This window comes from Macrobrachium rosenbergii, chromosome 2 (genome assembly GCF_040412425.1).
Source record: "Macrobrachium rosenbergii isolate ZJJX-2024 chromosome 2, ASM4041242v1, whole genome shotgun sequence".
In the NCBI taxonomy this organism is placed as follows: Eukaryota; Metazoa; Arthropoda; class Malacostraca; order Decapoda; family Palaemonidae; genus Macrobrachium; species Macrobrachium rosenbergii.
Window position 1 is genome coordinate 46,388,743 of NC_089742.1, and position 26,992 is coordinate 46,415,734.

Here is a 26,992-nt window from a genome sequence, read left to right on the forward strand (position 1 = left end):
TCTCTCTCTCTCTCTCTCTCTCTCTCTCTCTCTCTTCTCAATTTTGGTAAGGTTCTCTCTCTCTCTCTCTCTCTCTCTTTCTCAATTCTTTCTAAGTATAGGTTCTCTCTCTCTCTCTCTCTCTCTCTCTCTCTCTCCTCTCAATTTCTCAATTTGACTTATTCTCTCTCTCTCTCTCTCAGTTCATAGTTGGGGCCAATGGTGATTTGAGTTACTGAAATCAGCATTTCGAATGTCTGAAGTGACAGACACTCGGAAAATACATACACACACTTATATAATATATATATATATATATATATATATGTGTGTGTGTGTATATATATATATATATGTGTTATATGTGTGTACTATATATATAAATATATATATATATATATATATATATCATATGTGTGTGTGTGTCTATGTGTGTAACTGTGTTAATACGTGTAAATTTAAATACACATATGTATATATATTTGAGGTACAATTGAAATTACGTTTAAATACTTTTTAAAATCTCTCTTTTCCTACAGTGATTCATTCATCAACTGACCTTTAGTTTATCATGCATATACTTTTATTTTGATAAAATATTCACACACACACACATATATATATATATTATATATTATATATATTATATATATATATATATATATATATATATTATATTTATTTATTTATTCATTTATTTACATTAGATATCGATGGAGATTGTTTTTCCATAGAAATACCTTCCGAGAATCTATTCTTATCCCACCAGCCAATGGGGGATCGTTTACGAAGACGCTTTGCCTCAGAACCGAAGCTTTCAGCTAATGAAAGAGGGCGATAGAAACGTTTGTGTACGGTGGAAGCCTCTGATTGGCCGAAGCCATTCTTTCCCCAACAGTGGAAGGAACAGGAAGGCTCAGTATAGGTGTAAACATAATGAGTGGTGGTGGTTATATACAGGTGCTCAAGAAATACAAAATAAGTACTGGGTAAGTTGGTTTTTCTCATGTTGTTAGGGTAAAGTATTTTCAAACGCTGAGGTTCGAAAACCATTGGAAGTCTGGAAAATGTTACGGATAGGGGTATTTTGGTCACAGAATATAGAAATTTGGAACTTTTGCCAACGATTTCTGTAAGCCGTCAAGGCCTTTGAAGCTGGAAGCCTGTTGTATACTTTTTGAAAAACTGATTTTGAAAATTTCTGTGAAAATTTGAGGTTCTTGAACGTATTTCTGGCTCGGTGCCTGTGGCAGAACTTTATTGTAAGTTTATTAAGTTACTGAAAGGGATTCAAAGGCCTGATGTGGACAGCAGAGCTCAGTGAGTCAACGCAGACCAGGTCTTACAGACGTTTCTATTTTGGGTAATGTCCAACTGTCTCCGTTTATTGTGCTTCGAATCTCTAAATTGAAGAGTATGATAGGTGCAGTTTAATTAAAATGATATCCAAGAATCATCATGTGGGGGTAGTGCCGTCAGTGTATCTCACGCGGCGCACTGCATTGCTTAAAGGTGCTATGCAGCTGCAGCCCCTTTCATTCCTTTTTCTGTACCTCTGTTTAATCTCTTTCTTCCATCTTACTTCCGTCCTCTCCTAACAATTGTTTCAGCATTATCTAAAGAGCTGAATGACCTCCTAGATCTTATCTCTTGGCCTGTGGCCTAAGTTTTATATTCCGATTCCAGCTCCAAATATTTGAGAATAAAAGCAAAATTCTAGTGGTGGAAATCCACGAAAAATTAAGGTTTATTTAGTTTTTCAATTTGGGGGACATTGGTAATCAACGGCCAAGTATTTGCTGAATCAATATGGCCGATTCGTAACTTGATTCATCTATTAGTCTGTGAGCAAGGTGACTAGACTGATTAGACTAGACTGATTACAGGCTGGATTATCGTCGCGAATTTGCGACATACTGCTTAAATTTGGGGAACAACCTTGATCACGGGTGAATTGCCTGCTTACCGAGTGGTGGACAACGGTTTATAGTGAGACCCAATTATTATTTGCTAATTTATTTAAAGGTATGGCCATTAATTCAGGTTCGGGACAGAGTTTTAAATGATTAATTGAAGGTTTTGGTTGTAATGACGCCGCGTTTCAAACGCGGCCATCAAAAGCAGGAAAGGACACTTGAATTGCGTCCAAATTTTTGCACCAGTTTCTCTGTGGACGCTAGTTCATAGGCGTGGGAAATTTACGCATGCACGCGCGCTTTTGTTTCTTTTTTTTTGCATTTATACAACCCTATCTGTAGCTTTGTTAGAAAGTAAGAGAAAGCTTATCCAATTTAGTCTTTCATTAAGCCGTTTCAAGTTTGACAGCTTGAAGAGACTGCCACGTCCACCGTTAGATCCTCTCTCTCGTTAGGTCTCTCTCTCTCTCTCTCTCTCTCGTACTGAGAAACATTGAAAGTCCGTCTCCTCTCTCTCTCTCTCTCTCTCTCTCTCTCTCTCTCTCTCTCTCTCTCTTATCAGAATCGGAAAACATTATTAGAGAATAGGAAAACGATCTTTTCTGCTCTCTTATCATTATCAACATTATTAGAGAATAGGTACGATCTTTCTGCATTTTTTTTTCAACTGATATTCAACCTTTTCGTTTACTTATTGCAATGTATTTGTTGTATTGCAATACTTGTCCTTCCATTAGAAGTGAATACTGGCATGTAATGTCTCGTATGTGGGTAAGAGAAAATGCTGTCTTGTAGCCAGCCAGTTCTGTTAGTGGTGGAGGGTTGGGGTGGTTTTTCCAGTTGGGAAGGTTGGTAGGGGAGGGGGTTATTTCCACCAAATGTGGACCTCTGCCAACATATTTTATCGTAAGTAAGCCAAAGGTGTTAAAATAATATCGTATTCTTTGTCCGTGTACGTAACCCATTGCAACATATGCGGTACTGGAATACATGCCAATATATTAAAAGTGTATCCAAGCATGTTGTAGGGGAGGGGGTATGTTGGTTTTCCCCTGAATTGGAACCTCTGCCAACACATTTTATTATGCCAAAAAGTGTTGTATCAATATCGTATTCAGTAAACCATTGCAACATTATGTAGTATTGGAATGCATGTCATTACATTAAAAGTGTGTAGCCAGGCATGTTTGATGGGGAGGGGTATGTTGTTTTTCAGGTAAGTTTGGACATATATTAACAAAGTTAATCATAATTATGCTAAGGTGCTTAATCAACATTGTATAATTAAGCCAGATATTAACATACTTATTACATTAAGAGTGTATAGCCAGGTCTGTTTGCACGAGGGAAGGGGGTTTGTTTTCCACCAAATCTGGACCCATATCAACATTTACCTACACATTTAATCATAATGAAGCAAATGGAGTTTTATTAATGTCGTATAATGAAGCCAGACATTAAAAGGTTAAATGGCGCGTCAGATATCGGGGGTGGGCGTGTTCAGATCTCCACTATCGCTCAATATTGCTACGTATGAATATCGTAATATTTACTTCGTGTTTAGTATTGAATCCTATTTAAACTACGTAAGAGACTCTGACTCTGCTGCTTCCTTCCCCTATAGTAGGATTCGATCCCTTATTGTGTCCCAAGTTCCGATGTCCAAATATCAATAACTGTTCACACCACTTGGGTATGCTGATCTAACTAGACACTCAGGCAGAAATATCGAGTTTGTAGAACCTTGTATATATTTTAAGGTATTGATTTTTCTTCTTTGGTGACATATGTTAGGTGAACTTTATTTTAACGTAATACTATTCATTTCAGAAATGAGAGAATATGGTCCCATACTTGTATTCAGCACTGGTACAGTACTTGCACTTGTATCCCAGGACAGAGTCCCATAGTTGTATTCAGCACTGATACAGTACTTGCACCGGTATCCCAGGACAGAGGCCCATAGCTGCGTTCAGTACTGCTACAGTACTTGCACTGGTATCCCAAGACAGTGTCCCATAGCTGTGGTCATCACTGGTACTGTACTTATGGTACATGTCACTGGCATCCCAGGACAGGTTTGAATGAGGCAATGGCATCTATTCCATTAATGGTAATTATGATCAAAACGCTTGATTTTTGCACATTTTTTTTATATCTTCACCCTGGTTATTGTCTGCATAATCCCACATAATTATGTCAACTTTTTTTTTCTGGCCTTCTTACTTGACTGTTAGCCTTTCTGGTGATTTGTATTAAGTTTAATTTTTATTTATATGCTTTTCAGTAAATATTAAAGTAAATGTCCACATATCAGAAGAATCAAGGTCACTGAATATCACACCTTTTTGCCTTTGCATTGTGGGTGTAAATAGGAGCCCAGACATTCATGTAACTGATTTAGAGGAATATTTTTCTGTATCACTTCTTTGTTCTGTGTTTTTTTTTTATTTCCATCAGTTTCCTCCCTTCCAATATGGTTGTCAACTTATTTTTCCTTTTTTCCAGCTGTGCAATTCTTTGCTCTAAGAAGAAGCTTCCTGCCAGGCACGCAGTAGAGAAGAACTTTGATTGGTGGTCAATCTTTTGAGGAACTGGACGTCTTTGACTTATACAAATATTTAGTAAGTACTGTCCACCCTTTTTTGTAAGAGTGAAATTCAAGTCTGGATCAACAGTTTTAAATTCCAGGCAAAATTTCCAAAGCTGTGGCTGTTCTGACCAGACCAATATATCTGTAGATACTAGAGAGAGGAGAAATTAATTGATTGACAATCGGTCTATTTAGGAATGGGATGTCTTTGGCTCATACAAATTTTCTTTAAGTATATCCTTTTCTAAGAAAGAAATTTAAGTATGGATCAACACCTATGGTATTAAAGGAGAGTGCAGACAAAGCTTGCCAAGCTGTGGCTGTTATGACTAGGCCAATATAGCTGGAGGTGCTAGTGGTTCAAGCATAATTGAATCATGCTGTTCATAATATATAATTTTTTCTTAAGGCTATGTTATGACCAATATAGCTTTAGGTGTTAGTGGTTCAATCATAACTGAATCATGCTGTTCATAATGCAATATTTTTCCTCAGGTCATTTTGTACCATATTTGATTTAGCCAGATGTCTGACCCATGGATATTATCAGATAAACACACGACTTGTCCCCATTTGTACAAATATGGTAAAGGACATTTTATTTGAAAGATATCTGATTGTAGCCACCAGCATAAGCATTAAAGAAATGCTGCTTAGGCTTAGTTTTATAAGTAGCCGAGGTTTTATAACTGTTCTGTATTACTGAATATGATGATAATAGCTTTTCTTTACAGCAAACTGCTTTTAGATGGCTCTGGCAAAGCTAAGGATTTTAATACTAGACTTTTGACACTTGTTTAAATAATATCTCTCTCTCGGTATTATTTCTGGTGATAGAAATTAATTTCTCTCTAATGTCTGGTTCGATTCAATAAGCTGTAGGTCCCTCTCTCTCTTGTTGGTTCTCAGTCTAATCCCTTCCAGGGCCAGCCTAGAGAGTTCTTCTCTCAGCTCAGAGGTCTCTCTCTCTCTCTCTTTATCTTGTTGGTCTCAGCAAGGAATCTCTCTCTCTCTCTCTCTCTCTCTCTCTCTCTCTCTCTCTCTCTCAGTAAGAACATCCCCTTCAAGATGCTTCATCTGCCTCACACCTACTTTTTACCTGGTTAAAAGGGGGGGGGGGTCCCCCAAATTTAAGGTTCCTATCAGTAGCCCCCTGCCCCCATTCTTGATGTGTTAATGAGCAAGTGATAGCCCTCTTCAACACCTTCAGTATTAAGCTCCTAATTCCCTGAATCCCATCTTGTCCAGGAACTCTGGCTCTCTGGGTCCTCCCAGTGGACGCAACAAAGTCCTTGTGAAGATCCTAAACCTTATTCCTGTTCTCTTAAGATATTACGCTCCTTGCAATCTCATTTCTCCATAGCTTCGTCTCATTTTTTCACTCTTTAATGTATCTCCTGATATCTTTATAGGGCAAGAGTTTGACAGTGCTTTGAAATGAGTTCAAGTAATGTGTTAATTATAGGAAAATGTGCAAAGTGTTGAGATAACGGACATGCATTCAATACTGAAGTATGTTTTTTGTTTTCCAGGTATGTATGAAAAGGACAGTTTCGCCATCAAGACCAACCACTCTTCGATAGATATGACAAGTTGCAGATTTGATAGAATCCAGCAGGGGGAATATAAGAATTTGATTTTCAAGACATACCCTACAAGTTCATGGGTATTGAAAGATGGATATTTTGACTGTAAATCTATCTGGAGGGTGGGAATCTTTAATAGTGTGCCTTGAAAGAGTGTTTTATTGCATATGTGGATAACTGTTAACTCACTCTCAAGACATGCAGTGTCAGAAAGGCATGTCTCAAAAAAAAAAAAACTGTTCCATGTGACCAGTTTTCTTAAATATCATGCAGTTCCATCTTCAACTGGTAACTCTCTTAAGATTTATAGACTACACTTCTTGCTTTCAAGTGATTGATTGTGCTTGTGAAAGTAAAAATGTTCGTCTCAAAGTAACAAATGAGAAGTTATGATCTAAAGTAAATTTGCATTTTTAAGTTTTGCAAGGGAACAGTTGAACTGGTATACAGTGCTGGAGTTGCTATAGAAAACTACTAGTCTCAGTTTTGTTGCCAGGAACTTTGTCTTCTTTTTTTTTTTGTTAAAATAAAAATTGCGTTTGTGTTTGTAAATGAAAACAAACCCAAAATCAAGAAGGTAAGCGATTGGGAGAGAGAGAGATAAAGAGTGGGGAACCTTTCCCTATTTGGAAATCCTTACAATATTTTGCTTTGATGAAAGTTTGTAGTTCAATATCAGGTTTTGTCAATGATTGTTGCTTCGTTGTCTATTAATTAAGGGCCAGAACAAAACAGAGTTTGTCTTGCATATATACATTCATTGTTCCTCATTATCTGCTGCCCTTCACTTCGCATTGTTGTGATGACTAGTTTCTTGTGATAACTAACTCACTGGTCATTGGTATTTCAGTAGAAACATCCAGTTTCCTCTTTTCAAAGGTGTGATGTTTCAGCTTTCTTAAGTGGCTTTTGTAAGTGCTCAGTTTGATTTTTATAGGTTCCTCTCTTTCTGTATGGTGTAATGTCAGCCCTAGTTCTTTGTTGCTGACATTTCTGGGCTGCTGCTGACAAAATTTCACTCCTTGAGCTTGTTCCTTGTGACATCAGGCCGAAAGTAGAGAGTTGCAATATGTATTTTGTCCTACATTTCATGTTACAAACTTTGTTACGGAATGCAGGTGATGATTTGTGGTACATTAAATTCTTTGTCTACTGAGAAAATAACTCACCTACATCCACCAGGCTTTTGTTTTACTTGGAAGATTCAATTTGCCTTGTGTCCTCTTTAAGAAATTGGATTAACTCTTTCTTTTGACAGTTTTTAACCGTCGTATTTGGTTTCCTCCACTTTGGCATTAGTGGTTATTGCTGTGACTTGGTGTAGTTCTTGTATGTTAGGCTAAACATGTAATTCTGCATTGCTTTATGTCTTTGTGGACATTGAAGCTTACTTGTTACTTGTGTTTTTATGATGTATATCTTGAAAACTTCCTTTTGGCGTGTTCATAAGGATGGACATCCATGTATGCTGTAGGTCTACAAGTATAACTTCGTTTTTCTCAGGGTAGCAGGTTTTCCTGCTAAGTTTGCTTTGAATATTTTGTTGATAGTGCTTTGAAATTTGTAGCACCCACAGTTGAAGATTGTAAATCCTTTACGATAACTTGACAGTCTTGGTTTCCTGTTTTTTTGGTACCTAGGTTTATTTTGTAGCTTTTTTCAAGTCCTTTAGAGGGAAAGAAGCATCCTAGTTGTACAAGATTAAAGGCTCCTGCGACTAGGAATAGTTGCCTGGGCATCTTGTCTTGTTACAGGTCCTGCCGGAAATCTGCCAGCAATGGTTCTCTGTGGCTCACTGATCCAGGAACTTAAAAGTTGCTGCCTTTCTGCTGTTCAGAAACGTGCAGAACTGGGTGGTTAGTTAATTTAAAGTATTTGGCTACTTGAGAATATGTTTTGATGTCTGATTCCATTTATGGTCGGCTGATTTTATTTTCCATTTTCTGTCTTCTCTTTATTGTGTAAGACTTAGAATATTTGGCAGGTGTCTTTTTGCCAAGACTTTCCATATAGGCCTGAGGCCCTTTAGCTATTCTGCAAAAGTTTCCTGGTGATAGCAAGTGTAGAGCTTGTTGAGTGCCCCACATTATTTTGAGGTGTTAAGTCTGTCTTGAGATTGATGGGCCATGAACTCGGCCAATTTCTCATGGTATGATATCAAGAGTACCACACAACTGGGGTCAAGTGTGTGTAGGCTACACTAGCCACTGTACTTTTGTGTATCAATTGTTTCGTCCTGTGGTCTTTGTCCCAGGTAGGTTTCAGTGAGCATTGTTGTTCTATGAGTGTTCTGCTCATATATGGCAACAAAGTACAGGGTTTTCCTCTCTCTTCAGAAAAACCAGGTACATAATAGAACCAGATAGTTTTTTGTAACTGCCTCTACACTAGAGCTTCGGAAAGCTCTCCATCTTCTGACTTGATCTTGGATTACCATTTCTTTTGGCTACATTTTGTAGGTGTGGGCTTCATTGCTTTGCCCACGTCAGATGTTCTGTCCAGTCCAGACCTTCCTTCAGGGCGTGTGTCATTAAGAAGGACTGATGTATGGCACCAGAAGATGGCATATTTTCTGTCAAAGAGTGCCCCTATATCTGACATGTGTCAACAACCAGCTTGATTTTGTTGTGTTAAGAATCTGCTTCTTGAGGAGGATGTTTCCAGAGCAAAACTCACATTGCTGCAGGATATTGTCGGGACAGAAGCCTTTCCTATACTGTATGGGTTGTAACTGCATCTTTCAGATGTTTGTAGCACCATTATACCGAACTGCCTGGTCTGTTTGCATTGGGCTATATTCCTTGATGTGCTCAAGCAATTTTTAGTGGTTTTGGCTTGGTAGGTACCACGCTTTCTTGTCTAGCTTGTTCTTGAATGCAGCCATTGGCATTCTTCAAAGATAATTTGTTGACACCCCTTCTGTTCAAGTTACCCCAGTTCTTCCTAAACGAAGTATACCTTGGATACCGCAGGTTTCACAGGTGAAACTACTGGAAATGAGTTAGATTTGGTGCCAAGATTGGCAGAAAAAGATATTTTTGAAGCTGTGGCGTTTATGCAATTTTGAAACGTGGTTGGTTTGCAAGATTCACTCGTTTTATCTGTCTAGTTTTGTCATTTTCACTGTATGATAAATACCAGTGAAAAATCACTGATTAGAGGGTTGTCACTATATAGTTTTGTCATTTTCACTGTATGATAAATACCAGTGAAAAATCACTGATTAGAGGGTTGTCACTATATAGTTTTCATTTCACTGTATGATCATAAGACGAAAGGTTGTCACTATATAGTTTTGTCTCACAAGTGTCACTGACGTGACTTGTGAAACTACAACTGAGATAAAAAACTGCCAAGGTAAGACGAAAGATAAGCTCTACAAAGGTCTGACGACTTGTCAGAAAAAATTCCTAAATAAAGCAGTTCACATTAAAGTATTAAAAGCTTGGGTAAGAATAATAAGCCAAGTAAAAGATTGGCATATGAAAGAAAACTAAGTAACAGAAGGGTAAACTAAAATGAAAGTAAACTTTAGGCCTATAGGGCAGACTAAGCCATAAAAATGGCGGCTGTAGCGTGTGAAGCATTTGGAAGAAAATGAGTTAAAGGTAAATAAAGAAAATGAACCTATAGAAGGGCAGCATGAACTTATTGAATCTGACTTGGGATAGTGGAAAATTGACGTCATAGTTGTGACGTCACCAAGCAGGTTAGGGTGTTCTCATGACGTCATAGTTGTGCCGTCACCATCATGCAAAGTAAAGCGAATGCTAAGCCTTTTCACATGACGTCATAGATGATGGTTGGACTAGTCCTGTATCAGCAATGTACAATATAGAGGTAAATTAATAAAAACTGAAGGTACTAAACGCTTTTTTATTCAAATCCACCGAAAATAACTTCGTTTGGGAGAAATTCGTGATAATAAAAAAATTCATTTTTTTTTATTTCCTCGAAGCCAGCATTGCAATGCCCCGAAGGAGGGAATGTACCCCAGCAGGAGGTATACAGCCAGTCGATTAACAACTTTGAAGTCGACCCAAAGGGCTTAAGTTTTCTAAGCTGACAGCTGATTGCTGAGATGGGCAGAGCTTAAACACTACCCTTGTGCTTGCCTCAGATGTGTCCCAATTTTCTGCCACAAATGAGAATGTTAAACCATTCAAATGTCAAAGGAGAACCTTTATGTACAGGAAGTCCAAGTTGGAGTGGTCAAGGTACCCACTGAGACAATCCTAGACCTACTCATTCTCATGGCGGTAGTCTTGTACTGGGCGAATGATTGGTTGACCTTAGTGTCTAATGAAACATGGCGTGAAACCTGGAGCCTTAAACCACCAGAATTTCGTATGAGACCCATAATGGTCACCCAAAATTTTCTCTAAGAGTCCGGTTCCTCTATGGATAACTCGTAATGGAACCTACGGAGTGTAAAAACATTTTGTCATTCTGCTTTCCGTTTTCGTTGAGAGTGTGTAAGAGTTTCTCTCGCGTCTTGTAAGAAAGTGGGTCTGTTGTATGATTTAAACCCCTTAGAAAACAGGGGAACAGTAAGCAAAAGACGGTAAACTAAGATAGATATATCTAGAGAGTATTAGCCACTCTAACATTGACTTTGTAGTACTGACAGAATTCTTGACTTTGAGAGCTGTGTAGCGGATAATTTACTTATAAACATTAATTGATACGGCTATCTTATCGTCATTTTCAGGTATATTTATATATAAAACTGTTTCATTCTCTTCAAATACCGATCATTGACTAAATCATTTTATTTTAAAGGTCTCCACAGCCTGTTAACCTGGCACCTTCCAGCATTCTGACGTCAAGTTTGATATCAAATGACCAATACTGACATGTAAAAGTGAAGCCTAATCATGATTATGAACATGGAAGACTTAAATTTTCAAATTAGTTCATTCAGTTGAACTTTACTACAATTATTCTAGTCACTTAATCCTTTACTTTAGATTTTCGACCTTTACCCAATTAACTGACAGCTTTCCATGTTATTTGATGATACAAAGAGTTTAATTATAAAGTAAAACACCAAGTAACCACGATTGGAGAGGTATTTTTCAAGAGAAATGTACACACATTAAATAGCTTTCATATATTTTTTACAGCATCTTTTGCTGATTAGTTGCAATCTATCTTCAAAATCACGCGTTTGCTGCATTCTCATAATTTATCAATGTGTTTACATTTTAATTCAAAATTTTCTGATGAGTTATTTCAATTGTATTTTTTAGATTTAGCCTGTTAACATGACATGCGCCAAAATATTTTGTTATTCTGAACTAAATTTCTTAAATTGGTGTTTTCAAGTTTACATGATATTTTTGTCTACAAAGCTTTTAATTTTAAGTATGAATATATTCATTTATATTCTCAGATGTCTCTCTGGACAAGAAAATGACAGGAATTTCTAAATAAACCAAGGAAAAACTAATTAACTTTATTTTTCATATCACAAGTCATCCTCCAGTCTTTGTTGCAGCAAAAGCAATTAATTACACAAGACACATACAGTCCTCACAAAAAGCAGACAAAAATCCCTTCGGTGGAACAAATTGTGCCTTGAGGCACCCCCCCCAAAACAAAACCACCAGTTCGTCTTATAGGCCTAATGACACCATTCAATGTAAGTGATTGAGTCAGGTAAATGGTCAGAGACGTGCAAAGCTAATATCCTCCTGCCCCGTTCTTCCTCCCCCAGCAGGACAGCAGGTCGGACTAACGTCAGCCTTCACCGTACACGTGGACCACCAGGCCAATTTAGGTTTTGTGTGATACTCCTTGCAAAAGTCCGTCTCATAGCCGGGTGATTAGGGAGGAATGCCCAGGACTAGATTAGAACATTCCTTAGGGTGTTTTGAAGTTAGGATGTCTTTTCAAGTTTTTTGCTTCGAGTTCTTCAAAATTTGAAATGACTTTTGTACTGATCATCAACAACTCATTAATCCTAATCAATCTTTTTATTAATAACTCATAAATCCCAAAAGCAATTTAGGCAAATAACTCATGAATCCTAGAAGCATTTTATGCCAATGACTCGTGAATCATAGAAAGCATTTTAAGCCAATAACTCATTACTCCTAAGAGACCTTTTAAGCCAATAACTCATGAATCCTAAGAAGCATTTTAAACCAAGAACTCGTGAATCCTAAGAAGCATTTTAAGCCAGTAATTCATGAATCCTAAGAAGCATTTTAAGCCAATAACTCATGAATCCTAAGAAGCATTTTAAGCCAGTTCTCTGAATCTATAAGGCATTTTAAGCCAGTAACTCATGAATCTAAGAAGCATTTTTCCCAGTAACTCATGAATCCTAAGAAGCATTTTAAGCCAGTAACTCATGAATCCTAAGAAGCATTTTAAGCCAAAAACTCATGAATCCTACGAAGCATTTAAGACATTAACTTATGTATTCTATGGATAACTCCCAGTTAATAGGGATTTAATCCCAAACTATTAGAATTCTTAGAAGAAAAATCACAGTTCAACAGACTTTCCTTGCAAAATCACAAGATAAGTTACTTAACATCCAAAAATATATCTAATGGAAACTTTTTAGCCAAGGGAACCACAAATACCCTAAGAGACTTTCTAACCAAAAAAATTTGGACCCAAACAGACTTTAGTTAAAATATCCAAAATAACAGACTTACTTTCTCAAAAAAGATGCTTCCTAACAAGACTTCTAAAAGAAGTGTTAAAACATTGACATTTTAAGAAAGATTCCAGTAACTAAAAGTTCTACCAGTAAAATTTTCTTCCCAAACTAACAGGCTTTCATCACAAACAAAATCAGACGTCTTGAACCCCAAATCATATGCTAACAGACTTCCTAAGGGCAAAACCAAACTGACAGACTTCCTGAAGACAAAACAGCCCCAGAGTAACAGAGTTTGTAAGTACAAAACCACCAAGTTGACAGACTTCCTGCAGACAAAACAACCCCAGACTAACAGGGTTTTGAGGGTAAATCCGTGCCTGACAGACTTCCTGAAGGCAAAAACAACCCTGGACTAACAGACTTCCTAAAGGAAAACAACCCCCAGTAACAGACTTCAGCAAAGGAAAATAAACCTAGACTAACAGACTTTTGAAAGCAAACAACCCTAGAGATTCAGACTCAGAAAGCAAAACAATCCCAGACTAACAGACTTTTGAAGGCAAACATCAATTTGACTAAGACTTCCTGAAGTCAAAACAACCCCAGACTAAGAGTCAGTAAAACAACCACAGACTAAGACTCCTGAAAGCAAAAAACCACAGAATCAAGACTTCCTGAAGTCAAAACAATCAAGTTCAAGACTCTAAAGCAAAACAACCACAGACTTACAGACTTCCTGAAAACAAAACCACCCCAGACTAAGACTTCCTGAAAGCAAAACAACCCCAGACTAACAGACTTCCTGAAGGCAAAAAACATCCCCAAACCATCAAATTGACAAACTTCCTGAAGGCAAAACAACCCCAGACTAACAGACTTCCTGAAGGTAAAACAACCCCAGACTAACAGACTTCCTGAAGAAAAACAACCCCGGACTAACAGACCTCGTGAGGGCAAAACCATCAAGTTGACAGACTTCCTGAAAACAAAATAACCCCAGACTAACAGACTACATCAAAGTAAAACAACCCCAGACTAACAGACTACATCAAAGTAAAACAACCCCAGACTAACAGACTACATCAAAGTAAAACAACCCCAGACTAACAGACTACATCAAAGTAAAACAACCCCAGACTAACAGACTACATCAAAGTAAAACAACCACAGACTAACAGACTTCCTGAAGACAAAACAACCCCAGATTAACAGACTCCCTGAAGGCAAAACATCCCCAGACTGACAAGACTTCCTGAAGGCAAAACAACCCCAGATTAACAGACTTCGTGAGGGCAAAACCATCAAGTTGACAGACTTCCTGAAGGCAAAACAACCCCAGATTAACAGACTTCGTGAGGGCAAAACCATCAAGTTGACAGACTTCCTGAAGGCAAACAAGCCAAATTAACAGACTTCGTGAGGCATAAAACCATCAAGTTACCAGACTTTCTGAAGGCAAAAAAACCCAGATTAAAGACTTCGTGAGGGCAAAAACCATCAAGTTGACAGACTTTCTTGGAAGGCAAACATGCCCCAGATTAACAGACTTCGTGAGGGCAAAACCATCAAGTTGACAACTCCTGAAGGCAAAAAATCCCCAGATTAACAGACTTCGTGAGGGCAAAAATCAAGTTGACAGACTTTCTGAAGCAAAATCCAAAGCAGATTACCAGAAAACAGGGCAAAACCACAGATTTTGACAGAATACCCAAGGCAAAACAAAGACTACATGAAAGTAAGACTTTCACACAGGCATCGTGAATAAAAAACGCATCACAAATACCAACTTAAGAAGAACATAAGATACTCGTGTACACTTCAAGTGAAGTACTTCAAACCAAGAAACCTCATGAATGAAAAAAAAAACAGACTTTCTGAGAGAAAACTATCCTGAAGAATCAAGACTTTCTCAGACTAAGTTTCACAGATTGACAAATCTTCTCAGACTAACTTTCACAGATTAACAGACTATCTCAGACTAAATTTCATAGATTAACAGACTTTCTCAGAACAAATTTCACAATTAAAGACTTTCTCTGGACTAAGTTTCAAGTTTACCAGACTTTCTCAGACTAAGTTCCACAGATTAACAACTTTCTCCAGACTAAGTTCCACAGATTAACAGACTTTCTCAGACTAAGTTCCCACAGATTAACAGACTTTCTCAGACTAAGTTCCACAGATTGTAAACTTTCTCAGACAAACTCTTTCACAGACTAACAGACTTTCTCAGACTTAAGTTTTCACTGATTAATGAGAACTTTCTCAGACTAATCTCACAGATTAACAGACTTTCTCAGAATAAGTTTCAGATTAAGCAGATTAACAGACTTTCTGAGACTCAAACTCCCAGACTACCAAGACTTTCTGCAGACTAAGTTCGTTTTCATTAACAGACTTTCCCAGAGTAAGTTTCACAGATTAACGGAATATCAAGCTTTCGTGTGAACCAAAATTTTAATGTCACAAGTCAAAATCACATTATTCAAACCTCTTACCATTAGTGCTTGCGAAAACCTAACTCTTTATTAACAATATCTATAAAAAAGCAAACTTCAACTTATAGTTTCTCTTTCACAATAACACACCGAATTTAAGAGTATCACGAGCAAGAACTTGATTAAAGCACATGCAATTTACCACCATTTTCATAAAGATAAACACATTTTAATCCTATAGTACTGTCCCTCAACTTTATAACAAAGCTCCAGAATGCAAACCTTATCAAATCCTCTACACAAATCCATTGAAATCCAGAAAAGTTAAATTGCAAATTAAAACAAAAACCAGTTAGATTACTTAACTTTCGTCGTGACGAGTTTCAAAATCGAGTTACCCTAGATTAGGTACATTATCAACTATCAAGCCAGTTGACAATGTTACATATAGTTAGGTCCTGTCAGAAAGCTTTTGGAGCAATATAAAGCTATACTAGTTTACATCAGACTCATATCATATCCATCCAAAGCAGTACCAAATGAATTTCTAAGCATGTCACATCAGAAACGTGCATTTCCATTCTAGAGAGCAATAACGACCTTCTCATCCTCTTCAGTACCTTTGAACACCAAAGTCAATCAAGAAACATGAAACGTAACCAACCCTTCAAAAAACTGACGTAAAAGGTTTCTGTAACTTCTTAAGGAAATGACAAAGATTCTCCATAGCATCTAATAATTCTAAATCTCAGCAGCATTCATTGGAATGCCTTTCCGTTGGAAAAGGTAAATGCAAAAACAGGATAAGCTTCCCTTCATCCAATTAAACACCACAAAAACCATTTTCTAAAATTCATCTCTTGCAATCGGTGAAGCCTGGATACACTCTCACACAAGCTCAAAATCCCAGCATGCCTTTTGCTAAGGCATTTGGTGAAAGTATAATAACCCTTTTACAGCATATCAAAGGCCACATTAGACTTATTACACTTGTCAAATGTTTTGCTCCATTCAGCTTTAGGCCAACGATTTCCGTCAAATTCTTCCAAAATGAACACACGCCTAGTTTTGTCTAATACTACGATGTTACGGACTTTTGTAAGTTTTCTCACACAGACTTCTAAAAGGGCCATCGTGATATTTATCCCTCCTTTATTTCAAGTTACACGAATGGGTGCCTGGCCTAAGAACGAGAAGGCGTTTGAGCCCCAAGCTGGTACCACCTTTTTGCAAAACGGCAACATGTGCCCGAAACGTAATTAAAAGTTTTGTCATAACTTAACAAAAGGATAACTTTGAACTTTTAACATGTTGTTATCAACTTACTTTAGATTTTTTAAGAAAACATTTAACTTTATGAATGATTTAAAGCTTTATATCGTTTGGGACACTTGACAGGGTATATAAATTATACTGAATACTTGAAAATATTGTAAAACATTTCCACGTAAATCACTTTTAAAAAATTAGCATGTAATACATTCAATCAAATGATCACTTTTCATTTTTCAAAAACTTGTAGATCTTTGGAGATAACTTTAAATTTGGAATGAGCAAAAACTTGATTATATCATCTTTTGAGACATCTGACAGGATATAATTTCGAATACTTGAAATGATCTTGTAAAACATTGTCATGTAAATCATTTTAAAAAAGTTTATGTAATACATTCAATCAAATCAGCATCAGGAAAAATGACAAATTTTACAAACAAAGACCGATCTTGGCAAATGATGCTCTACAAGTTAGAATAATCTCATTGCAACTAAAATTTACATGATGGGAGCTTTCCTTTGAAAATATCCAGAACATTTACAGTTATGCATATAGAATACCTTTACGTCTAATCATACGAAGCAATTTTAGTCAATAATCCGTAAGAAAAAAATTCAATTTTATGCGTAACTATCTCTGAAGACAGATCAAACAACCTTATCCTCAAGTATTTACAAGTAAATTAGTAGACAGTCTCTAAGGAGTGAATTCTGACAGGTACAAAGCCACCAGTACAATGGCCAAGCAATTCGAAAATATACAAATCTTAACCACAAATCTTTTGCTTCACGTTTCTCGTTTTCTGTAACAAGACGTTGGAGAAAACCCAGCCTGAAATCTCAGTGAAAACATACAACCGAGTGTCAAAATGTTTCAAAACCATAGATTTTCTTGCAAGTTATCCATAGAAAAATAAGCTAGGATTTTTTGGGGCCATTACGCGATACCAAATTCTGACGGTAAACGTCTATGGGCTAAATACAGCATAGCCTATCAAGACTCTACATGCCAAACAAGCGTTTGCTCAAGTACAATTACAGCAATATGAGTGAATAGGTCTAAGGCTTGTCTTTGTGGTAACATTACTACTACCCTCCATGGATTTCCTGTACATAAAAGTTTTCCTTTGACATTTGAATGGTTTAACATTCTCATTTGTGGCACAGAAAACTGGAACACATCTGAGGCAGCACAAGGGATGTGTTTAAAGCTCTTGCCACCACCTCAACAATCAGCTGTCAGCTTGGAAAGCAGCCCTTTGGGTCGACTTCAAAGTTGACCGACTGGCTGTATACCTCCTGCTGGGGGCATTCCCTCCTCCGGGGCACTGCAATGATGACCCCAAGGAGTCCTTTATTTTGATCATTTCCAGTTTCTATCTATACAGTATACACATTTATATATATATGAGGACTTCTACTGGCTCAACTTACGTCCTTTAATAGTGAGCAATAATTCATAGTTTTTCTTTCAGCTGTTCAGGTTTTAAAGGTAAATGCTTACAGACACTGCTCTAGTTCTCTCCCCCAGCACTGAAAACAAAAGCCTACCTTCTCAAAAATTAAGATAAGATGAAACTTGTACCTTTGAGCATGACACAAAATTTTTACTGCTCAAAATTATGACACAAAAAACTTGAGAATTCAGCTTAAATATCTATTGACAAACACAATTTTACAATCAAAAACAAACTGCAGTTTCATGGAACCCTGAACAACCTAAGATCCAAATGTGTGATTATGGACCGAAATATTAACAACAATTATCATCATCATTATTATTCATTAGATAAATTGGCCCTATACGTATGGATAAAACCTACAGGCGCTAATGACTTGAAATTCAAGCTCCAAAGATTATGGTGTTCATTTGTGAGAAGTAACAGAAGATAATAGAAAATATAGAAAATTAAGAGGGCATTGTGGTTATTGCAATGACATATGTATCTGGTAAAAAGTAACCAGTAGATTTTGAGTATAATTTTCTAACCTATTCATACTTTCAGAAAAATCTTAATTTTTTTCTACTCAGATTAAAAAATTCTCAAACTTACATAACATTGGTCATATGGTGTAACTAGGAAGTGACAAAAATGTTACTCCAATTCCATGGAAATATTTTTTGGGGCTACTAGAGTCTAACCCAGTTCAAAATAACTAATTATTCTCATAGCTAAATCAGTTTCAAGATATTTTGTGAGAATTGAGCTGAAATACAGAAGTCCTTGTACATAGAATAAAAATCAATACAATTTGCCATTACAACAATTTTCCCATTACAGTAATCAAATTTTCAAGTTTTTAACAGTTTACAGTTAACTGAATCTTGATCTGTTAAAATTATTGGAATTCAATGGGAAATGTATGAAAATAAAAACCAATACCTTAACCTAAAACTCTCCATATGTCAAGACACTGATGTACTCGAGATTCTAAAGTTTAAAAGCATACAACTCAGAAATAATAAATGGGAATTTCTCAAGCAATTTACATTACAGCCACAAGCATCCATGATTTTAAATACTTGACTAGCTAATATCTTCCCTTTATTAATTGACTAGCTAATATCTTCCCTTTACTACTTAGCTATCTAAGATCTTCCCTTTACTACTTAGCTATCTAAGATCTTCCCTTTACTACTTGACTAGCTAATAACTTCCCTTTAATACTTGACCAGCTAATATCTTCCCTTTACTGCTTGACTAATATTTTCCCTTTACTACTTGACTAATATTTTCCCTTTACTACTTGACTAATATTTTCCCTTTACTACTTGGACTATCTAATATCTTCCTTTTACTACTTGGACTATCTAATATCTTCCTTTTACTACTTGGACTATCTAATATCTTCCTTTTACTACTTGACTATCTAATATCTTCCCTTTACTACTTGACTATCTAATATCTTCCCTTTACTACTTGACTAATATTTTCCCTCTACTACTTGACTATCTAATATCTTCCTTTTACTACTTGGGCTATCTAATATCTTCCCTTTACTACTTGACTATCTAATATTTCCCCTTTACTACTTGACTATCTAATATCTTCCCTTTACTACTTGACTATCTAATATCTCCCCTTTACTACTTGACTATCTAATATCTTCCCTTTACTCTCCCTCCCTTTAGTATCTTCGTCTCCAATTTACACACTCCATGAAGAATCAATCCCGTTGTGAGAACCTTACAAGGAAAGAGGTACGTTCGATTTGCTTGTCTAGCAAAACAGATTGAAAATAGCAGTTAATTTAAGAGAGACTCTACTAATAGCAAACGTCTAAGAAATACTAAGTGCTCCAGTGAAAAGATGACTAACTAGTTCCAAAGATTTTATCTTTCCAGAAAGTCTATTAACATTAAGACGAAAATAACCTTTACATAACTGAGAATGCTTATTAATACATGTACCAAAAATCTACATGTCAAACTACCGTTAACGGCACACTTTCCAGTTTCCTTACTCATGTGAACAAGAAACCATAGTCAACAACACCTAACCCTATTTAAAATACCTTTTCAGTTTACTTACTCATATAAACAAGAACCCATTGTTAATATACCTAACCCCGTTTAAAATAACGCCTTGAATCTGAGTTTACTTATTCATTTACCTAGAATATAATTTACATAAACATCCCAATTATCCTCAAATAACGTATTCATTATGACTGAATCATTTACCTAATATACCATAGTTAATAGTTCCACAATCCCTCTAAAGTTATGCTTGGAATTTGAGTTTACTTAGTAAATCGTCTATCTACAATACATTTGACAATATCAGCTGCCCTCTAAGTAGGCATTTCAGTTTAAACTTTCACAAGCCACCAGTGTCTTGAAATATGCAGAGATGGATGCCATGATGATAATTCTCTTGACGTGATACTCTCCAGTATTAACATAAAGTTATGCAGAACGTTAAGCAAGATACATCATTTTTATGCCAGTATTTGTACAAAATTCAGAGATATCGTTTAATCCAGTGGTTCTTAACCTTTTTATTACCACGCCCCCTCTGAGAGTTGGTCCTTCCCTCCACGCCCCGCCCCCCCTTGCATCTATGAGTAAAATTCCCTCCCAGATTTAAAGGAAAATGAAAAATGAAGAGAAAGATTCTGAAGCCCAACGAGCCTAACCAGAGTAGTAGACTATAAGAAACTAAAGTAATAAAGCGATACTTTTGTATTTGTTCATAAACTTCTGAATATCAATTCCTAACTCTCGTTAAGAGAATATTTTATACAATTAGAGATTTTTTAATATTTTACAAGGGCTTGCGGCCCCCATAGAAATTGCTGACGACCCCCCTAGGGGGCGCGCTCCCCTGGTTGAGAACCACTGGTTTAATCGTTTGAAAATAATGACAAGTTCTTCATCTGTCATCTAATATGAGATAAAACTAGCACACTAAATTCTGGAACGTCTCCTGTTTTAAGAGTGTAAACATGTACATGCTTCAGGTTGTGATGTTCCTCCTGTGTTAAACAAAACCTTTCAGTAACCTAAGTTTTAAAGTATAAATAGACAGGCTTAAATAACAACTCAATAACCCCAAACCTCGAAGCTATTACAAAACTGATTCTAACGGAACTCTGATATCAATCAATAACTGACTCAAACTGTGGATTAAAACTATCGAAAATATATACAAGAAGTTTAACCCTAAATCCCTTCTATGTTAGAAGCTAATTTAGGAATATCTATAAGACTTGATAAAAAATATCAGGAATAATTTGTACATAAGCCTAAAATACCTGTTCTGTGATTGTTAATACCTAACAGCTATTCCTATTTAGAAATTACACGACGCTAAGATGAACTGGGCTCAATTTTGGGTTAAAAAATAGTTATGTCCCTGGTGAAACGCTTATATGATATATAAATATAATAAATTTACCCCTAGTTAAACACATAGATGGCACTTGTGCAATAAATTTTACCCTAATCCTACTCTTAATAGTCACAGGAGACGAGGCTAATCTCTACCAAATCATGGCTCTTTCTAACAGCAACGAGTATGTCAATGGGACTATTTTTTCTATCCCATTGCTGTGATCAGTAAAGTAACTCTTGTGAATAGCCAAATTCTGGCTCTTGACGCAAATTGAGCAAATAAAACTGTAGTCTCCTCTTGAATTCAACCTCCTCCTTTCATTGCAGATGCCTGAGAACTCCAAGGTAAAGCTTGAGTCCGTGCAAACTCGTCCCATTTATTCTTGTGTCAGCTGCAGACACTTTCCTGAAAATGTGAGGAAGAAGTTAATGACGTCATGTCACGCTGAGATCTTTTGGCCTGCAAGGTATTAAGATGAAAGGTATTTCGTTATAACTATGCCGAAGACATCCTATACCTTGGCACCATTTTGCGAAGTGGGGCACATATAGGACAGGGCTTTTTTAGACCCGTATTGAATGTCTACGGTCTTTTATCAAGGCCACCTTAAATTTCACTAGAAAGTGACCGAGGCTTCTCAAGTACAGTAGAAGTTTCAATTGGAAGGTTACAATAAGTAGTCACATATCTTTACCAATTATAATAATAATTATTATTATTATTGCTTGTGCCTGGCTATAACATTTTTCAACATTTTTGCATAAAACTGTTAACATTTTTGAGCACACATGATTTGTTTTAAATAATTCAAGCACTCTTCAAGATACTGACAGTTCACGAACTTCAATTTCATCTTTTTCTAATTCACTATTCTAAACAAGTTGAAATTAATTTCAGATTCTGTAAAACGAGCACCTCTAAAATCTATAGTTTCTAGCCAACCCAAAATAATACATTTTTAATGGGCACCTCACCCAATGTTCGTTAAACTTACCTTTGTTAAGTTCTACAAGAACTACTTCGGATGATTTATACAAACATTCGTCCACTGCTTCCTTCGAAAAACTCACATGAAGCAGATCACCTGGAAGGACGTGAAACGTTTAAGTGACATCGTGAACTGAATATAGAATTTAGGCCAAAGGTTATTCAGCGCTGAAGCGGAAATTGACAGTAAAAGGTTGGAAAGGTGTAACAGGAGGAAAACATCGCAGCAATTTTATGAAGCAATTGTTAGGAGATGGCTGAGGAAAGTAAGATGGAAAACAGAGAATATGAACGGAGTCTGTACACTTTTATCGAAGCCACATTCCTAAAATTGCATCTAATCTTATCACCACTAAGTGGTCAAGTAATGAAAAAATCTATCTACGATGCAAATTTTAACACATAAAGCTTTTGAGCAAATTGTTCCCAACATATCAAGTTATCAGAAACTTCACTTACTTTCAAAATATCGAATAGGCTTCTTGAAGTTCTACAAAATTCTACAAAACAGCTGCAAGGTGACTTACTATATACCTGAAGCCACCCTTAACTATGACAAAGTTCGTACTTGACTCCATCATATTTAATAGTCTCACTTTCAAAGGCTAGCTGTAGCACTGTCTACTAGATTATATGTATCGTTAATGGATATTTCCATCTGTGTTCTTTGAAGTCAAGGTGGCTTTTACAAGTACCCAGACCTGTGAGTTGATTGTAATTTCATACTGGAATAGCTACGCAAGCTGTGTAAACGCACTTTCCTGCGGTGGTTCCTTCAACAAGGGATTCAATTTAGTCATTCTCTGCATCTTATACAAGATCAGAATCCCCCTCCCCCCTTTCATTAATTGTCACGAATCAAATGGGATGTATTTTCAGCAATTCATTATATTGTGTCATCAGAAATTAAGTGATTATGTACAGAAACTGAGGCCTTTTAAGTGGGGGAAAACTTTGCAAAATCACTAAAAGCACCTACCGCTGGGAATACCTAGCCACTTCATAAACAAATGGCTCTTCATTACAGCAACTGGTGTGCCGTTACTCATTTTGGCTCTCAGAAATCCCATGAACATTACTTGTGCTGTACTGTAGGTGTCACCTCTCAGTTCTTGAATATTTTCAGTACTACCACTCACTGTTTACTTCAGTTTCCTAATTCTCTACTCTTGCATTCATATCCGTAGAACAAAGAAGAATCTAAGAGTGTTACACCCTACCTGAACGGTCTAAAAAACTACAACAGAATTTCAGTATTGCTAAATACCTCAAGACTCACCCGTGATAATCCAGGTTTTGAGGTCTTAACCCAGTAGCTGTTTCCCCACCACCCTGCTTGTTTATGGGAATCCGTCCCATTAGCTCTCATATGATTCGTCAGGCGGGTCCTCTAGCCAGTTTTCGTGCGTTTCTTGAAAAGCTACTTCTCATGCGTCGTAACTCTCCCGGTACCTCCTTGTTTTCACATCTCCTTAGTTACTGCAGCTACCTGCTGAAGAGTCTAGTGGCTCAAACTAATTTTTCTAATGGGCCTATCTTTCCTGCAGCCTGGTTCCAATAATCTTTACTCCTCTGTGATCCTTTGTGTCGATATACTTACAAGCAGTTAATTAATGGTGGATTCGTATTTAACATTTAATATTTCTTGCTTTATTTTGTCCAGTTGCTTCAGGAGATAAAACACTCCAACACCACCAGTTCATTTCTGTCTTTGGTACGTGATTAAATTCATGGTAGTTGGTAACATTTCGTCAATTTTTAATTTGTTTACAATGTTACTTAATACAGGTTTCCATTAGTATGAAAGAGGTTCGGGTGTTTAGATCTGTCCTCCTGATAGTCTGGTTCTCACTGGGTGACTTAAAAAAGCGTGTTCTAGAATTAAAACCGCTTCCGTACTCTTGTTTTTCTTAAACTTCGCACTTTTCCTGTGGCAATTGATCAACGATATGGAAATTTAGTTTCAGGTGCAATTATAGTCTCTTTCCCTGTGGGATCTTTCTGACACTCTTATTGCATTCATACTACTGTATTATGAGGTACCTGTCATGGCCTAGGCACTTGCAGCTTGGCACACCTTAGTCGTGGATGAAGCAGCTTAGCAAACCTCCAGTCGTGGACAACGTGCGGGTAAATGGCGTGAGTAACTGGCAAGTTAATTTCCCAAGCCATCAGCTTACTAGAAGAATAATGGCTTGCCAGTTCTGTTAATTTGCCAAGGACACAAGGGTCTTACTGCTGCATTGTACAGGGATGCACTGCTTCTTACACTGGTGTTACCCTGCACAGGGGTTCGACCCACAGGTGGTGAGATCCACACAAGATCCATACCAGTTGCTGTTGTCATCCTAGGGTGGAAAGGGCTCACAATTCCCTAAGGTAACGCTCCTGGTAGAGGCGTGGTGTTCCCTAGGAAGTTAGTTTGTGCCTCATGAGGTGCGTGCTCAGGGTGTTACATCCATACTTGCCCGTCCCTGGCCTGGGTAGGGCTGGCTGTTGAAAGCTCCATTTGTGGCTAGTGGTCTGGGATCCAAGAGAACGCCGTTTTTCACATTCGGGGACCCTGTGCCTTCAGAAAGATTGGCTATCTGTTGGGAATCCTTTGAGATAGTACCCAACAGAGACCTACATTTTAACTTTCTTTCCTTTCCCCAAGAAGTAACGTAGCAATGAACCTGCAACGGAAAAAAACAAAATAACTTGACTCTGAAATGAATTCTGAACTTTCCCTTCATAAGCTCAGCAAGATATAAGTCACCCACGTTCCTCCTGATATTACGTAGATAAAAATAAACTTACCAGTTTCAATTGTCGATTCCTGCCTTATCATGAATGTCGAATAACATTCGCCTTCGACGTCAGTTGTCCTAATTTCTTGTTAAGAGTGGTTCCTGGTTCGTCTCGAAGCCGTTTTGGTGCAGACAAAAGTCGTTTCGATACATCTATATAGAAGGCGATTTGGTACAACCCTGTTCGTTTCCACAAAAATGATTTAGACAATTGAACCTATTTCTTCAAACATTTGCAAGTTAAAAAAAAAAAAAAAAAAGGCGCATTTACGTTATTTTTCTAGGCTCTAAAAAAATTTATCCCTTACATTAAGATCGAAGTATACATGATTCAAATGTCTAATACGTTTTGCAATATTCGTACATTGCTTGTTATTCTACTTTATTTACTTTCAATGGTTCGCAAATATAAATTTTCAAGGTTATAAATAATTTACTTAAATATTCCGCGATACTGCTTTATTACAAAAACAATATAAAAAATCGTTAATCACTTGTTAATTTTCAATTTTTTTTTACCCGGTAATTCAGCAAATCTAAATTTTCAAGGATATAAGTAATTATCTACTGATTTCGCAATATCAGTTCATTAAAAACTAGACATTAAAAATCGTCAATTACTAATAAATTTTCCTAGTTTTACTTGGTAATTCGGCAAATCTAAATCATCACGGGCATAACTAATTATTCACTGATTTCGAAATACTAATTCATTAAAAACTAGATATTAAAAATCGTCAATTACTGCTTAATTTTCCTACTTGTTTTACTCGGTCTTTCCGCAAATCTAAATTTTCAAGGACGTAAGTAATTTATTTGCTGATTTCGCAATACTGATTTACTATAAAAAAAAAAAGTATTAACACGCTTGGCTTAAAGGTTCCTAAATATTTACTGACGACAATGTTTACTCCAGAGATAAAAGGCCCACTAACACTAACACAAAACAATACTATCGCAATAATAGACCACGTACCAAATTTCGCTTTTATTGAGTGACATATCTGAGGTTTCTGTCAAGGAATTAGGTTAAGCCTATCAAATGGTGCATCTGCATTTATCGCATTGGAAGGGTAAAGACGTGCCTTGTAACACGCTGTGACGTCATTAGTTAAAACTATTACGTTTTTCTTTTACCGTTTTATTCAGTAACTTAATAACTTGACCGATCTATTGAAAGGCTGAGAGTTGTGTCAAATTGCCTTAAGGGATGTATTGAAACAACTGGAATCCAAACCTTGTCTGTAAAAAAATATATATATATTAATTCTACATTCATTATTTCTTGGGAAAATGGGTTCGATACAAATAACAATTACAAATGATTAAGTCCCCGATTGCAAAGAAACTGGACTATATCATTCCTTAAAGTTATAAACCTATGGGGCAATGAAAAGCACTTATTTTAGCCTGTTACACTGCAGTAAAGAACTGAGTTATTTGGCATATGTTATGAGAGGGGCCTTTCTGGACGGCGGGCAACGCCAACTCTCACGGATTGACACACTCGAACACCCTTTTTCATGATTTTGCTGCATATAATGCAAAGCAGCCATGGTATGGTTATATAGACAACACTGTGTTGAATTCCACAACCTGTATAATATCGAAACGAAGAAAAAATGCCGAAACTACCGAGTTGTTGTTAAAAAGAGGAAAATTGGATGAAAAAACTGGAAATATCTTATTTATGAAGGAACAGGGGAAAAAGAAAAAGTCAGATAGTTTTTATATATAGATATACAAACACACACACACACACACACACACACACACACACACACACACACACACATATAGTATATATATATATATATATATATATATATATATATATATATATATATATATATATTAACATCCACTCCATTCGTTAATAAGAATGGAATACCTGTGACCTTTGGACACTTGCATAAATTAACCCGTTCCCTCACCAATCCATAGCGCCATAAGGGTGACGATCCCACTGTCT

General features: G+C 36.7%; 2 long non-coding RNA genes across 2 annotated transcripts; one reads left to right on the plus strand and one right to left on the minus strand.

The window, feature by feature from the left end:
• Positions 1–873: 873 nt before the first annotated feature.
• LOC136846066 (uncharacterized) lies at positions 874–6,594 on the plus strand. Its single transcript, XR_010855317.1, has 4 exons — positions 874–968; positions 3,726–4,008; positions 4,404–4,519; positions 6,021–6,594. It is a non-coding gene; the product is annotated as an uncharacterized lncRNA (long non-coding RNA).
• Positions 6,595–20,475: 13,881 nt separating this feature from the next.
• LOC136846071 (uncharacterized) lies at positions 20,476–25,268 on the minus strand. The gene is made up of 4 exons (XR_010855318.1): positions 25,031–25,268; positions 23,511–24,906; positions 22,239–22,328; positions 20,476–21,649 (listed from the first exon to the last, which is right to left on the minus strand). It is a non-coding gene; the product is annotated as an uncharacterized lncRNA (long non-coding RNA).
• Between the last annotated feature and the right edge of the window lie 1,724 nt (positions 25,269–26,992).